Genomic DNA, 15,989 nt, shown 5'->3' on the forward strand with positions numbered 1-15,989 from the left:
AATAAATTTAAAAAAAAGTCCAAAAAAATCTTCCACAATGTGAATCCTCTGTGACTCCCAGTGCAGTGTAGAGATGCCTATGATTAAGTCAAGTACGACGAAACATGTCAGGGTGTGACCGTGCGGCGGACCGGTAGTGACGCAGATACGCAACTGGAAGTGACGAGACAGTGTTCTGTTCGGCAGATCTGGAGGTGGTGAGTAGAGATGAGCGAATCGAACTTGGCGAAGTGGAATTCGTTTCGAATATTAGAAAAATTTCGAAATTAGCAGACTTCGGATGCGCGAATCGAAATTTTTCCAAAAATGGCGGCGACATGTGCGGCGACGGAGCAGGGATCTCTGGGAAGGCGCGCAGACAAGGCGCGCTGACCCATAATGCATTAATTCATGACATGTGATCGCATTAGCCAATCAGCAGCCAGCCAGTCAGCACTGTGTAATGGTGGAGCTATAAATTGCGGCCATCTTACAATTCTCCATTTGCCTCTGGTCATTCAAGAGAGACAGATCTCTCTGTATTAGGGACACAGAATCGTTACTTAGGGACACAGAACCGTTACTTAGGGACACAGAACCGTTACTTAGGGACACAGAACCGTTACTTAGGGACACACAATCGTTACTTAGGGACACAGAACCGTTACTTAGGGACACAGAACCGTTACTTAGGGAAACAGAATTGTTACTCAGGGACAGACACAGAATTGTTACTCAGGGACAGACACAGAATTGTTACTGAGGGACACAGAATTGTTACTGAGGGACACATATTGTTACTGAGGGACACAGAATTGTTACTGAGGGACACAGAATTGTTACTCAGGGACAGACACAGAATTGTTACTCAGGGACAGACACAGAATTGTTACTCAGGGACAGACACAGAATTGTTACTCAGGGACAGACACAGAATTGTTACTCAGGGACAGACACAGAATTGTTACTGAGGGACACAGAATTGTTACTGAGGGACACAGAATTGTTACTCAGGGAAAGACACAGAATTGTTACTCAGGGACAGACACAGAATTGTTACTCAGGGACAGACACAGAATTGTTACTCAGGGACAGACACAGAATTGTTACTGAGGGACAGACACAGAATTGTTACTGAGGGACACAGAATTGTTACTGAAGGACACAGAATTGTTACTGAGGGACACAGAATTGTTACTCAGGGACACAGAATTGTTACTCAGGGACAGACACAGAATTGTTACTGAGGGACACAGAATTGTTACTGAGGGACACAGAATTGTTACTCAGGGACAGACACAGAATTGTTACTGAGGGACACAGAATTGTTACTGAGGGACACAGAATCGTTATTCAGGGACACAGAATTGTTACTCAGGGACACAGAATTGTTAATGAGGGACACAGAATTGTTACTCAGGGACACAGAATTGTTACTCAGGGACAGACACAGAATTGTTACTGAGGGACACAGAATTGTTACTCAGGGACAGACACAGAATTGTTACTGAGGGACACAGAATTGTTACTGAGGGACACAGAATCGTTACTCAGGGACACAGAATTGTTACTCAGGGACACAGAATTGTTATTGAGGGACACAGAATTGTTACTCAGGGACACAGAATTGTTACTCAGGGACAGACACAGAATTGTTACTGAGGGACACAGAATTGTTACTGAGGGACACAGAATTGTTACTCAGGGACAGACACAGAATTGTTACTGAGGGACACAGAATTTTTACTGAGGGACACAGAATTGTTACTCAGGGACACAGAATTGTTACTCAGGGACAGACACAGAATTGTTACTGAGGGACACAGAATTGTTACTGAGGGACACAGAATTGTTACTCAGGGACAGACACAGAATTGTTACTGAGGGACACAGAATTGTTACTGAGGGACACAGAATTGTTACTGAGGGACAGAGAATTGTTACTGAGGGACAGAGAATTGTTACTCAGGGACAGACACAGAATTGTTACTGAGGGACACAGAATTGTTACTGAGGGACACAGAATTGTTACTCAGGGACAGACACAGAATTGTTACTGAGGGACACAGAATTGTTACTGAGGGACACAGAATTGTTACTCAGGGACACAGAATTGTTACTCAGGGACAGACACAGAATTGTTACTGAGGGACACAGAATTGTTACTGAGGGACACAGAATTGTTACTGAGGGACACAGAATTGTTACTCAGGGACACAGAATTGTTACTCAGGGACAGACACAGAATTGTTACTGAGGGACACAGAATTGTTACTGAGGGACACAGAATTGTTACTCAGGGACAGACACAGAATTGTTATTGAGGGACACAGAATTGTTACTGAGGGACACAGAATTGTTACTGAGGGACACAGAATTGTTACTCAGGGACACAGAATTGTTACTCGGGGACACAGAATTGTTACTGAGGGACAGACACAGAATTGTTACTGAGGGACACAGAATTGTTACTGAGGGACACAGAATTGTTACTGAGGGAAACAGAATTGTTACTCAGGGACACAGAATTGTTACTCAGGGACAGACACAGAATTGTTACTGAGGGACACAGAATTGTTACTCAGGGACAGACACAGAATTGTTACTGAGGGACACAGAATTGTTACTGAGGGACACAGAATTGTTACTGAGGGACACAGAATTGTTACTCAGGGACAGACACAGAATTGTTACTGAGGGACACAGAATTGTTACTGAGGGACACAGAATTGTTACTGAGGGACACAGAATTGTTACTCAGGGACACAGAATTGTTACTCAGGGACAGACACAGAATTGTTACTGAGGGACACAGAATTGTTACTCAGGGACAGACACAGAATTGTTACTGAGGGACACAGAATTGTTATTGAGGGACACAGAATTGTTACTGAGGGACACAGAATTGTTACTCAGGGACAGACACAGAATTGTTACTGAGGGACACAGAATTGTTACTGAGGGACACAGAATTGTTACTCAGGGACACATAATTGTTACTCAGGGACACAGAATTGTTACTCAGGGACACAGAATTGTTACTGAGGGACAGACACAGAATTGTTACTGAGGGACACAGAATTGTTACTGAGGGACACAGAATTGTTACTGAGGGACACAGGATTGTTACTCAGGGACAGACACAGAATTGTTACTGAGGGACACAGAATTGTTACTCAGGGACAGACACAGAATTGTTACTGAGGGACACAGAATTGTTACTGAGGGACACACAATTGTTACTCAGGGACACAGAATTGTTACTCAGGGACACAGAATTGTTACTGAGGGACACAGAATTGTTACTCAGGGACACAGAATTGTTACTCAGGGACACAGAATTGTTACTCAAGGACAGACACAGAATTGTTACTGAGGGACACAGAATTGTTACTCAGGGACACAGAATCGTTGAATTAAAGAGTATGTCAGACAACATGCAGAGGAGTGGCAAAGGAGGCAATGTTTTAGGAGCGAGCAGACGTGGCAGCAGAGGAAGGGGTCGAGGCAGCACTAGTCACAGCCAGAGGCCAGTGCTCCCGGTGTCATCCAGCGGTCGTGTCTCCACCGACAACCCTGCCGTCATCGATTGGTTGGCTCAGTCATCTTCCTCTTCCCAGGTCACCTCTGACACCTACAGCCAACGGTCGGTGGGTACGTCAGACACAACCGTTAGTTGGCATGGCCCGGGAGCAAGCCCACTGAAATCACGTGTCCTCTACCTGCCCCTGTCCTTTGGTGTTCCCTCACCAAGCGAAGTATCGCATGCTGTGGGCTCAGCCCCACTGTACAGTGAGGAAGAGCTAACAGAGGGCGGTCAGGAACGGGGGGAGACATCCGCCTCTTCAGCAGCCAGGCGAAGAAGTACTGGCGAGGAGAGTGGCTCGGTAGGCGGTCTAGAGACAGGTCTGTCTCCTGACCCACACGCAGCCGAGGGGGCTAGTAGTGAGGCGGAGACCCTAATTGATGATGATGTGGCTGATCGCACTTGGCATCCTCGTCGTCATCAGGCTATTGCTTCCGCATCATCAGGAGAAGAGGGTGCCAGCTTGGCAGCGAGCAAAACAGTCGGTGGGTTGCCCAGGAGGTAGCAGGGTCGCAGCAGTGTCAGTGGAGGCAAACAGCCACGGAGTAGAGCACCAGCTCCACTGCAGCCTACCACCACGGCCAGTAGTGGTGCCGGTGTGCACGGAGGAAGTAGCAGTCATCCAGTGAGGAGTAGCGGGGGCAAAGTTTCCTACTCGGCGGTGTGGCAATTTTTCGTCAAGCCGCCCGAGGAAGTAAACGTAGCCATATGTCGACTATGTGGCCAGAAAGTCAAGCGTGGCCAGGGGGCCCATGTTGGGACTACAGCGTTGCGGCAGCTTATGCAGCGTCGCCATTTGGTGGCCTGGGAAAACCGTGATAAAGATACGGCATTTCTGCCTGCCCCAGCCCCCGCTCCATCACCCGCTCCGTTACTTGCTCCGTCACCCGACGTCAATCGCCCTCTATCAGCCAGTCAAGGCTCCAACACCTCTGCTGAGGGGAGTTGTCGCTCGTTGGCATCTTCCGCTCGTTCAGATGCTCCTTCTCCTGCTACTCCTCTTCACGGATTCCGTCAGCAGTCTTTCTTGGAATCCGTTTCTAAGAGACAACAGTTTGCGAGCACGCACCCGACGGTGCAGAAGCTGAACGTCCTCCTGTCCAAGTTGCTGGTGCTGCAGTCCCTCCCTTTCCAAGGGGTGGACTCAGCACCTTTCCGAGAAATGATGGCTTGTGCCGAGCCGCGGTGGAGAGTGCCAAGCCGTCATTTCTTCGCCAAAAAGGCAGTGCCAGCCCTGCATTCACATGTAGAAGAGATGGTGGGCCAGTCTTTGAGCATGTCGGTCTCTGCCAAAGTGCACGGCAGCGCCGACGTGTGGAGCTGTAACTACGGTCAGGGACAGTACATGTCATTTACGGCCCACTGGGTGAACGTGGTGCCGGCACAGCCGCACCAGCAACTTGGACAGGTCACGCCGCTTTTGCCTCCACGTTTGCACGTCCTTGGTCCGGCAAAGATGTCCGCCTCTACCACCTCTTCTTCCGCCGTGTCCTCAGCCACCACCCCCGTGCCAAGTCCCATTACCCGACCGGCATATCACATGTGCAGGGCGCAACGGTGTCACGCTGTGCTGCACCTGGTATGCCTTGGCGAACGTAGTCACACAGGGGAGGAACTTCTGAGTGTAATGAACAGAGAAATCGACAGATGGCTGTCTCCGCGCAAACTGAAAATCGGAACCATGTTGACCGACAACGGAAAGAACATGGTGTCTACTCTGCGTCAAGGAAGGTTGTGCCATGCGTCATGCATGGCTCACGTGTTCAATCTGGTTCTCAAGCGGTTCCTAAAATCCACCATCCCACTGCAAGACATCCTTAAAATGTCACGTAAACTTTGCATGCATTTCAGCCATTCCTACACCGCAAAGCACACCCTCCTTGAGCTGCAGCGGCAGAACGGAATTCAACAGCATCGCCTGATCTGCGACGTTGCAACAAGGTGGAATTCAACCCTACACATGTTAGACCGCCTTTACGAACAGCGAAAGGCCATCACCGATTTCCTGATGTTACAAGCGGATAAAGGTACTCCCCTGTGTAACTTAGATGTCAGCCATTGGCAGCTCATGCGTGACACCTGCCGCTTGCTCAGGCCCTTTGAGGAGGCCACGCTATTCGTGAGTCGGCAGGACTATGGGATGAACGACGTCATTCCTCTGTTGCACGTCCTGGAACAAATGCTGTTAACAATGGCTGGTCAGGGTGCGGTAGACGTGGCGCACAGATCTCAACGCCACATGACCCCTGTGGGGGCAGGACAGGAAGAAGAGGAGGAGGTAGAGGAGGACATTGGTGCTCAGGAATTATTGAGTGAAATGGGTGGTTTTTCCACTCAGCGGACAGGAGTGGAGGAGCAGGAGCATCTGGTAGAGGAGGAGGAGACAGAGGACCCAGACGCACCGTGGCAGTATGCTGTGGAGATGGAGGCAGGGAGTCCCTCGCATTCCTTGGCACAAATGGCCCATAGCATGCTCGGTTGCTTGCGTAGCGACAGCCGAATAATAACCATCAGACAGAGGGATGACTTTTGGCTGTCCACCTTGTTGGACCCTCGCTACCGTTCAAAAATGGTGGCCTTTTTCACACCTGCTGAGAGGGAGGCCAAAATAACGTACTATAAAAACCACCTATGTAGTCAGTTGGTCTCTGCCTTTCTGCGCCAACGTCCATCCTCAGACACTGTGGGCCCTGTGCGCTCGCGTTCCGCTGCCATGGCAGCAGGGGAGGGGTGGGGTGGTAGGAGCAGTGGCAGCTCCACCAGCAGCGGCTGCCACAGTCTGCAGTCGATGATGAATAGCTTTCTTCACCAGCGCAGTGAGGAAACTACTAACCAGCCGCAGCAGCAGCAGCATCAGGTGGACCTGGAGCAGGACCTCAAACAACAGGCTTGGGCCTACTTGGACAGCACCCTGCCAACCGAGGTAGACAATCCCCTTGACTACTGGGCAACGAAACTTGACCTTTGGCCCCAACTAGCTGAATTTGCCCTTGAAAGGCTGTCATGCCCGGCCAGTAGCGTGGCATCGGAGCGCGTGTTTAGTGCGGCAGGAGGTATTGTAACTCCGCGGAGGACACGACTGTCCACCCAAAGTGTGGAGAGACTCACGTTTGTGAAAATGAATCAGGCGTGGATTAGTCTGGATTTCAAACCACCAGTTCCTGACACAACTGACAAAATCCGCCATGAATCATGCCCCAAACATGTGCCACTTTCAGGTCTCCTCACACTGCTGGTGGGTTCCATTTTGACATAGGGTGCTGGCAGCTTACGGGCCTCCCATTGCTGCTGCCAGGCCCGTAATCTGCCATGGGCCCCTGTACCGCCTCCTCATGCTGCTGCCAGGTCCAGAGTGTGTCATGGGTCCCTGTACGGCCTCCCATTGCTGCTGTCTCCATCGCCACACTCTGCCATGTGCCACTTTCAGGTCTCCTCACACTGCTGGTGTGTTCCATTTTGTCATAGGGTGCTGGCAGATTACGGGCCTCCCATTGCTGCTGCCAGGCCTGTAATCTGCCATGGGCCCCTGTACCGCCTCCTCATGCTGCTGCCAGGTCCACAGTGTCTCATGGGTCCCTGTACGGCCTCCCATTGCTGCTGTCTCCATCGCCACACTCTGCCATGTGCCACTTTCAGGTCTCCTCACACTGCTGGTGTGTTCCATTTTGTCATAGGATGCTGGCAGATTACGGGCCTCCCATTGCTGCTGCCAGGCCTGTAATCTGCCATGGGCCCCTGTACCGCCTCCTCATGCTGCTGCCAGGTACAGAGTGTCTAATGGGTCCCTGTACGGCCTCCCATTGCTGCTGTCTCCATCGCCACACTCTGCCATGTGCCACTTTCAGGTCTCCTCACACTGCTGGTGTGTTCCATTTTGTCATAGGGTGCTGGCAGATTACGGGCTTCCCATTGCTGCTGCCAGGCCTGTAATCTGCCATGGGCCCCTGTACCGTCTCCTCATGCTGCTGCCAGGTCCAGAATCTCTCATGGGTCCCTGTACGGCCTCCCATTGCTGCTGTCTCCATCGCCACACTCTGCCATGTGCCACTTTCAGGTCTCCTCACACTGCTGGTGTGTTCCATTTTGTCATAGGGTGCTGGCAGATTACGGGCCTCCCATTGCTGCTGCCAGGCCCGTAATCTGCCATGGGCCCCTGTACCGCCTCCTCATGCTGCTGCCAGGTCCACAGTGTCTCATGGGTCCCTGTACCGCCTCCCATTGCTGCTGTCTCCATCGCCACACTCTGCCATGTGCCACTTTCAGGTCTCCTCACACTGCTGGTGTGTTCCATTTTGTCATAGGGTGCTGGCAGATTACGGGCCTCCCATTGCTGCTGCCAGGCCTGTAATCTGCCATGGGCCCCTGTACCGCCTCCTCATGCTGCTGCCAGGTCCAGAGTCTCTCATGGGTCCCTGTACGGCCTCCCATTGCTGCTGTCTCCATCGCCACACTCTGCCATGTGCCACTTTCAGGTCTCCTCACACTGCTGGTGTGTTCCATTTTGTCATAGGGTGCTGGCAGATTACGGGCCTCCCATTGCTGCTGCCAGGCCTGTAATCTGCCATGGGCCCCTGTACCGCCTCCTCATGCTGCTGCCAGGTCCACAGTGTCTCATGGGTCCCTGTACGGCCTCCCATTGCTGCTGTCTCCATCGCCACACTCTGCCATGTGCCACTTTCAGGTCTCCTCACACTGCTGGTGTGTTCCATTTTGTCATAGGGTGCTGGCAGATTACGGGCTTCCCATTGCTGCTGCCAGGCCTGTAATCTGCCATGGGCCCCTGTACCGCCTCCTCATGCTGCTGCCAGGTCCAGAATCTCTCATGGGTCCCTGTACGGCCTCCCATTGCTGCTGTCTCCATCGCCACACTCTACCATGTGCCACTTTCAGGTCTCCTCACACTGCTGGTGTGTTCCATTTTGTCATAGGGTGCTGGCAGATTACGGGCCTCCCATTGCTGCTGCCAGGCCCGTAATCTGCCATGGGCCCCTGTACCGCCTCCTCATGCTGCTGCCAGGTCCACAGTGTCTCATGGGTCCCTGTACGGCCTCCCATTGCTGCTGTCTCCATCGCCACACTCTGCCATGTGCCACTTTCAGGTCTCCTCACACTGCTGGTGTGTTCCATTTTGTCATAGGGTGCTGGCAGATTACGGGCCTCCCATTGCTGCTGCCAGGCCTGTAATCTGCCATGGGCCCCTGTACCGCCTCCTCATGCTGCTGCCAGGTCCACAGTGTCTCATGGGTCCCTGTACGGCCTCCCATTGCTGCTGTCTCCATCGCCACACTCTGCCATGTGCCACTTTCAGGTCTCCTCACACTGCTTGTGCTGTCCATTTTGTCATAGGGTGCTGGCAGATTACGGGCCTCCCATTGCTGCTGCCAGGCCCGTAATCTGCCATGGGCCCCTGTACCGCCTCCTCATGCTGCTGCCAGGTCCAGAGTCTCTCATGGGTCCCTGTACGGCCTCCCATTGCTGCTGTCTCCATCGCCACACTCTGCCATGTGCCACTTTCAGGTCTCCTCACACTGCTGGTGTGTTCCATTTTGTCATAGGGTGCTGGCAGATTACGGGCCTTCCATTGCTGCTGCCAGGCCTGTAATCTGCCATGGGCCCCTGTACCGCCTCCTCATGCTGCTGCCAGGTCCACAGTGTCTCATGGGTCCCTGTACGGCCTCCCATTGCTGCTGTCTCCATCGCCACACTCTGCCATGTGCCACTTTCAGGTCTCCTCACACTGCTGGTGTGTTCCATTTTGTCATAGGGTGCTGGCAGATTACGGGCCTCCCATTGCTGCTGCAAGGCCTGTAATCTGCCATGGGCCCCTGTACCGCCTTCTCATGCTGCTGCCAGGTCCAGAGTCTCTCATGGGTCCCTGTACGGCCTCCCATTGCTGCTGTCTCCATCGCCACACTCTGCCATGTGCCACTTTCAGGTCTCCTCACACTGCTGGTGTGTTCCATTTTGTCATAGGGTGCTGGCAGATTACGGGCCTCCCATTGCTGCTGCCAGGCCCGTAATCTGCCATGGGCCCCTGTACCGCCTCCTCATGCTGCTGCCAGGTCCAGAGTCTCTCATGGGTCCCTGTACGGCCTCCCATTGCTGCTGTCTCCATCGCCACACTCTGCCATGTGCCACTTTCAGGTCTCCTCACACTGCTGGTGTGTTCCATTTTGTCATAGGGTGCTGGCAGATTACGGGCCTCCCATTGCTGCTGCCAGGCCTGTAATCTGCCATGGGCCCCTGTACCGCCTCCTCATGCTGCTGCCAGGTCCAGAGTCTCTCATGGGTCCCTGTACGGCCTCCCATTGCTGCTGTCTCCATCGCCACACTCTGCCATGTGCCACTTTCAGGTCTCCTCACACTGCTGGTGTGTTCCATTTTGTCATAGGGTGCTGGCAGATTACGGGCCTCCCATTGCTGCTGCCAGGCCTGTAATCTGCCATGGGCCCCTGTACCGCCTCCTCATGCTGCTGCCAGGTCCACAGTGTCTCATGGGTCCCTGTACGGCCTCCCATTGCTGCTGTCTCCATCGCCACACTCTGCCATGTGCAACTTTCAGGTCTCCTCACACTGCTGGTGTGTTCCATTTTGTCATAGGGTGCTGGCAGATTACGGGCCTCCCATTGCTGCTGCCAGGCCCGTAATCTGCCATGGGCCCCCGTACCGCCTCCTCATGCTGCTGCCAGGTCCAGAGTCTCTCATGGGTCCCTGTACGGCCTCCCATTGCTGCTGTCTCCATCGCCACACTCTGCCATGTGCCACTTTCAGGTCTCCTCACACTGCTGGTGTGTTCCATTTTGTCATAGGGTGCTGGCAGATTACGGGCCTCCCATTGCTGCTGCCAGGCCTGTAATCTGCCATGGGCCCCTGTACCGCCTCCTCATGCTGCTGCCAGGTCCAGAGTCTCATGGGTCCCTGTACGGCCTCCCATTGCTGCTGTCTCCATCGCCACACTCTGCCATGTGCCACTTTCAGGTCTCCTCACACTGCTGGTGTGTTCCATTTTGTCATAGGGTGCTGGCAGATTACGGGCCTCCCATTGCTGCTGCCAGGCCTGTAATCTGCCATGGGCCCCTGTACCGCCTCCTCATGCTGCTGCCAGGTCCAGAGTCTCTCATGGGTCCCTGTACGGCCTCCCATTGCTGCTGTCTCCATCGCCACACTCTGCCATGTGCCACTTTCAGGTCTCCTCACACTGCTGGTGTGTTCCATTTTGTCATAGGGTGCTGGCAGATTACGGGCCTCCCATTGCTGCTGCCAGGCCTGTAATCTGCCATGGGCCCCTGTACCGCCTCCTCATGCTGCTGCCAGGTCCAGAGTCTCTCATGGGTCCCTGTACGGCCTCCCATTGCTGCTGTCTCCATCGCCACACTCTGCCATGTGCCACTTTCAGGTCTCCTCACACTGCTGGTGTGTTCCATTTTGTCATAGGGTGCTGGCAGATTACGGGCCTCCCATTGCTGCTGCCAGGCCTGTAATCTGCCATGGGCCCCTGTACCGCCTCCTCATGCTGCTGCCAGGTCCACAGTGTCTCATGGGTCCCTGTACGGCCTCCCATTGCTGCTGTCTCCATCGCCACACTCTGTTATGTGCCACTTTCAGGTCTCCTCACACTGCTGGTGTGTTCCATTTTGTCATAGGGTGCTGGCAGATTACGGGCCTCCCATTGCTGCTGCCAGGCCCGTAATCTGCCATGGGCCCCTGTACCGCCTCCTCTTGCTGCTGCCAGGTCCAGAGTCTCTCATGGGTCCCTGTACGGCCTCCCATTGCTGCTGTCTCCATCGCCACACTCTGCCATGTGCCACTTTCAGGTCTCCTCACACTGCTGGTGTGTTCCATTTTGTCATAGGGTGCTGGCAGATTACGGGCCTCCCATTGCTGCTGCCAGGCCTGTAATCTGCCATGGGCCCCTGTACCGCCTCCTCATGCTGCTGCCAGGTCCAGAGTCTCTCATGGGTCCCTATACGGCCTCCCATTGCTGCTGTCTCCATCGCCACACTCTCCCATGTGCCACTTTCAGGTCTCCTCACACTGCTGGTGTGTTCCATTTTGTCATAGGGTGCTGGCAGATTACGGGCCTCCCATTGCTGCTGCCAGGCCCGTAATCTGCCATGGGCCCCTGTACCGCCTCCTCATGCTGCTGCCAGGTCCACAGTGTCTCATGGGTCCCTGTACGGCCTCCCATTGCTGCTGTCTCCATCGCCACACTCTGCCATGTGCCACTTTCAGGTCTCCTCACACTGCTGGTGTGTTCCATTTTGTCATAGGGTGCTGGCAGATTACGGGCCTCCCATTGCTGCTGCCAGGCCTGTAATCTGCCATGGGCCCCTGTACCGCCTCCTCATGCTGCTGCCAGGTCCAGAGTCTCTCATGGGTCCCTGTACGGCCTCCCATTGCTGCTGTCTCCATCGCCACACTCTGCCATGTGCCACTTTCAGGTCTCCTCACACTGCTGGTGCTGTCCATTTTGTCATAGGGTGCTGGCAGATTACGGGCCTCCCATTGCTGCTGCCAGGCCCGTATTCTGCCATGGGCCCCTGTACCGCCTCCTCATGCTGCTGCCAGGTCCAGAGTCTCTCATGGGTCCCTGTACGGCCTCCCATTGCTGCTGTCTCCATCGCCACACTCTGCCATGTGCCACTTTCAGGTCTCCTCACACTGCTGGTGTGTTCCATTTTGTCATAGGGTGCTGGCAGATTACGGGCCTCCCATTGCTGCTGCCAGGCCTGTAATCTGCCATGGGCCCCTGTACCACCTCCTCATGCTGCTGCCAGGTCCACAGTGTCTCATGGGTCCCTGTACGGCCTCCCATTGCTGCTGTCTCCATCGCCACACTCTGCCATGTGCCACTTTCAGGTCTCATACTGCTGGTGTGTTCCATTTTGTCATAGGGTGCTGGCAGATTACGGGCCTCCCATTGCTGCTGCCAGGCCTGTAATCTGCCATGGGCCCCCGTACCGCCTCCTCATGCTGCTGCCAGGTCCAGAGTCTCTCATGGGTCCCTGTATGGCCTCCCATTGCTTCTGTCTCCATCGCCACACTCTGCCATGTGCCACTTTCAGGTCTCCTCACACTGCTGGTGTGTTCCATTTTGTCATAGGGTGCTGGCAGATTACGGGCCTCCCATTGCTGCTGCCAGGCCTGTAATCTGCCATGGGCCCCTGTACCGCCTCCTCATGCTGCTGCCAGGTCCACAGTGTCTCATGGGTCCCTGTACGGCCTCCCATTGCTGCTGTCTCCATCGCCACACTCTGCCATGTGCCACTTTCAGGTCTCCTCACACTGCTGGTGCTGTCTATTTTGTCATAGGGTGCTGGCAGATTACGGGCCTCCCATTGCTGCTGCCAGGCCCGTCATCTGCCATGGGCCCCTGTACCGCCTCCTCATGCTGCTGCCAGGTCCAGAGTCTCTCATGGGTCCCTGTACGGCCTCCCATTGCTGCTGTCTCTATCGCCACACTCTGCCATGTGCCACTTTCAGGTCTCCTCACACTGCTGGTGTGTTCCATTTTGTCATAGGGTGCTGGCAGATTACGGGCCTCCCATTGCTGCTGCCAGGCCCGTAATCTGCCATGGGCCCCCGTACCGACTCCTCATGCTGTGACGTTGCAACAAGGTGGAATTCAACCCTACATATGTTAACCGCCTTTACGAACAGCGAAAGGCCATCACCGATTTCCTGATGTTACAAGCGGATAAAGGTACTCCCCTGTGTAACTTAGATGTCAGCCATTGGCAGCTCATGCGTGACACCTGCCGCTTGCTCAGGCCCTTTGAGGAGGCCACGCTATTCGTGAGTCGGCAGGACTATGGGATGAACGACGTCATTCCTCTGTTGCACGTCCTGGAACAAATGCTGTTAACAATGGCTGGTCAGGGTGCGGTAGACGTGGCGCACAGATCTCAACGCCACATGACCCCTGTGGGGGCAGGACAGGAAGAAGAGGAGGAGGTAGAGGAGGACATTGGTGCTCAGGAATTATTGAGTGAAATGGGTGGTTTTTCCACTCAGCGGACAGGAGTGAAGGAGCAGGAGCATCTGGTAGAGGAGGAGGAGGAGACAGAGGACCCAGACGCACCGTGGCAGTATGCTGTGGAGATGGAGGCAGGGAGTCCCTCGCATTCCTTGGCACAAATGGCCCATAGCATGCTCGGTTGCTTGCGTAGCGACAGCCGAATAATAACCATCAGACAGAGGGATGACTTTTGGCTGTCCACCTTGTTGGACCCTCGCTACCGTTCAAAAATGGTGGCCTTTTTCACACCTGCTGAGAGGGAGGCCAAAATAACGTACTATAAAAACCACCTATGTAGTCAGTTGGTCTCTGCCTTTCTGCGCCAACGTCCATCCTCAGACACTGTGGGCCCTGTGCGCTCGCGTTCCGCTGCCATGGCAGCAGGGGAGGGGTGGGGTGGTAGGAGCAGTGGCAGCTCCACCAGCAGCAGCTGCCTCAGTCTGCAGTCGATGATGAGTAGCTTTCTTCACCAGCGCAGTGAGGAAACTACTAACCAGCCGCAGCAGCAGCAGCATCAGGTGGACCTGGAGCAGGACCTCAAACAACAGGCTCGGGCCTACTTGGACAGCACCCTGCCAACCGAGGTAGACAATCCCCTTGACTACTGGGCAACGAAACTTGACCTTTGGCCCCAACTAGCTGAATTTGCCCTTGAAAGGCTGTCATGCCCGGCCAGTAGCGTGGCATCGGAGCGCGTGTTTAGTGCGGCAGGAGGTATTGTAACTCCGCGGAGGACACGACTGTCCACCCAAAGTGTGGAGAGACTCACGTTTGTGAAAATGAATCAGGCGTGGATTAGTCTGGATTTCAAACCACCAGTTCCTGACACAACTGACTAAATCCGCCATGAATCATGCCCCAAACATGTTAATATTTTTAACATAGGCCTCTGTATGGCCTTCAATTTAAGCTGCTTACGCTTCGCCACTCTGCCATGGGCCCCTGTACCGCCTCCTCTTGCTGCTGCCAGGTCCAGAGTGTGTCATGGGTCCCTGTATGGCCTCCCATTGCTGCTGACTTCATCGCCAGACTCTGCCATGTGCCACTTTCAGGTCTCCTTACACTGTTGGTGGGTTCCATTTTGTCATAGGGTGCTGGCAGATTACGGGCCTCCCATTGCTGCTGCCAGGCCCGTAATCTGCCATGGGCCCCCGTACCGCCTCCCCATGCTGCTGCCAGGTCCAGAGTGTGTCATGGGTCCCTGTACGGCCTCCCATTGCTGCTGTCTCCATCGCCACACTCTGCCATGTGCCACTTTCAGGTCTCCTCACACTGCTGGTGGGTTCCATTTTTGTCATAGGGTGCTGTATGGCCTCCCATTGCTGCTTCCTCCACCGCCACACTGTGGCTCCACACTCTGGTTTTGGTCCCGTGACTGCCCAAATGAGTGAAGTGTGCGGTGATTCTAAGATCGACGGCACTCATCTGCATGTCATACTGACTGACAGTATTATTTCTCTTCCTCAGCAGACTCCAAGGGCATTTAAATTAAAGGTACAGTGTTCTGCACTAATATAAAGGCTTTCTGAAGCCTAGAAACCCTTTTTATAAGTTAAATTCGCAGCGAATATATTCGCATCGAATCGAATTTATTCCTCGAATTCGCCGAATCAGCCGAATCGAATTTTTGAATACTTCGCTCATCTCTAGTGGTGAGAGCACCACCAATATCTGTCTCACTGAAAGGCTATTTTAAATAAGGCATAACTATTTTTGGAATGTTGTAAGTGCAATATTTTGGCTTATTAACCACTTGCCGACCGCGCATAGCCGAATGACGGCTTCACCGCGGCCGGCCAGTTCTGAGTGGACGTCATATGACGTCCTCCCAGAACGCGCTCTCCTGCGCGCCCCAGGGGGCGCGCACCCGGCGATCTCCGTGATCGCTGTGTCCTACGGACACAGCTGATCACGAGATGTGGTGAAAGGCCGATCCCACCGGCCTTTTACCACGTGATCAGCGGTGTCCAATGACACGCTGATCACAGGAAAATGCAAGTGCCGGTTCTCGGCTGCACTTTCCTCACGCTGTCAGATCGTGAGGAAAGTACTGCCGAGAACCGGCAGTTGTCAGAGCGGGGATCGGCACCGATCATCAGGGCACTGATGATCAGTGCCCTGATGATCGGTGCCCAGCAGTGACCCCCGCAAGTTCCGATCAGCTGTGCGCCCACTAGCCCCGCCCACCCATTCCCAGCAGTGCCCCCACCTGTGCCCAGCAGTGCCCCCACCTGTGCCCAGCAGTGCCCCCACCTGTGCCACTCTGCAGTGCCACCTACCTGTGCCCAGCAGTGCCACCTACATGTGCCCAGCAGTGCCACCCACCTGTGCCCACCCACCTGTGCCCACCAGCGCCACCCACCTGTGCCCACCAGTGCCACCCACCTGTGCCCACCCACCAGTGCT

This window comes from Staurois parvus, unplaced genomic scaffold, assembly GCF_062004578.1.
Source record: "Staurois parvus isolate SC_StPar_1 unplaced genomic scaffold, SC_StPar_1.0 ptg000114l, whole genome shotgun sequence".
Taxonomy (NCBI): Eukaryota; Metazoa; Chordata; class Amphibia; order Anura; family Ranidae; genus Staurois; species Staurois parvus.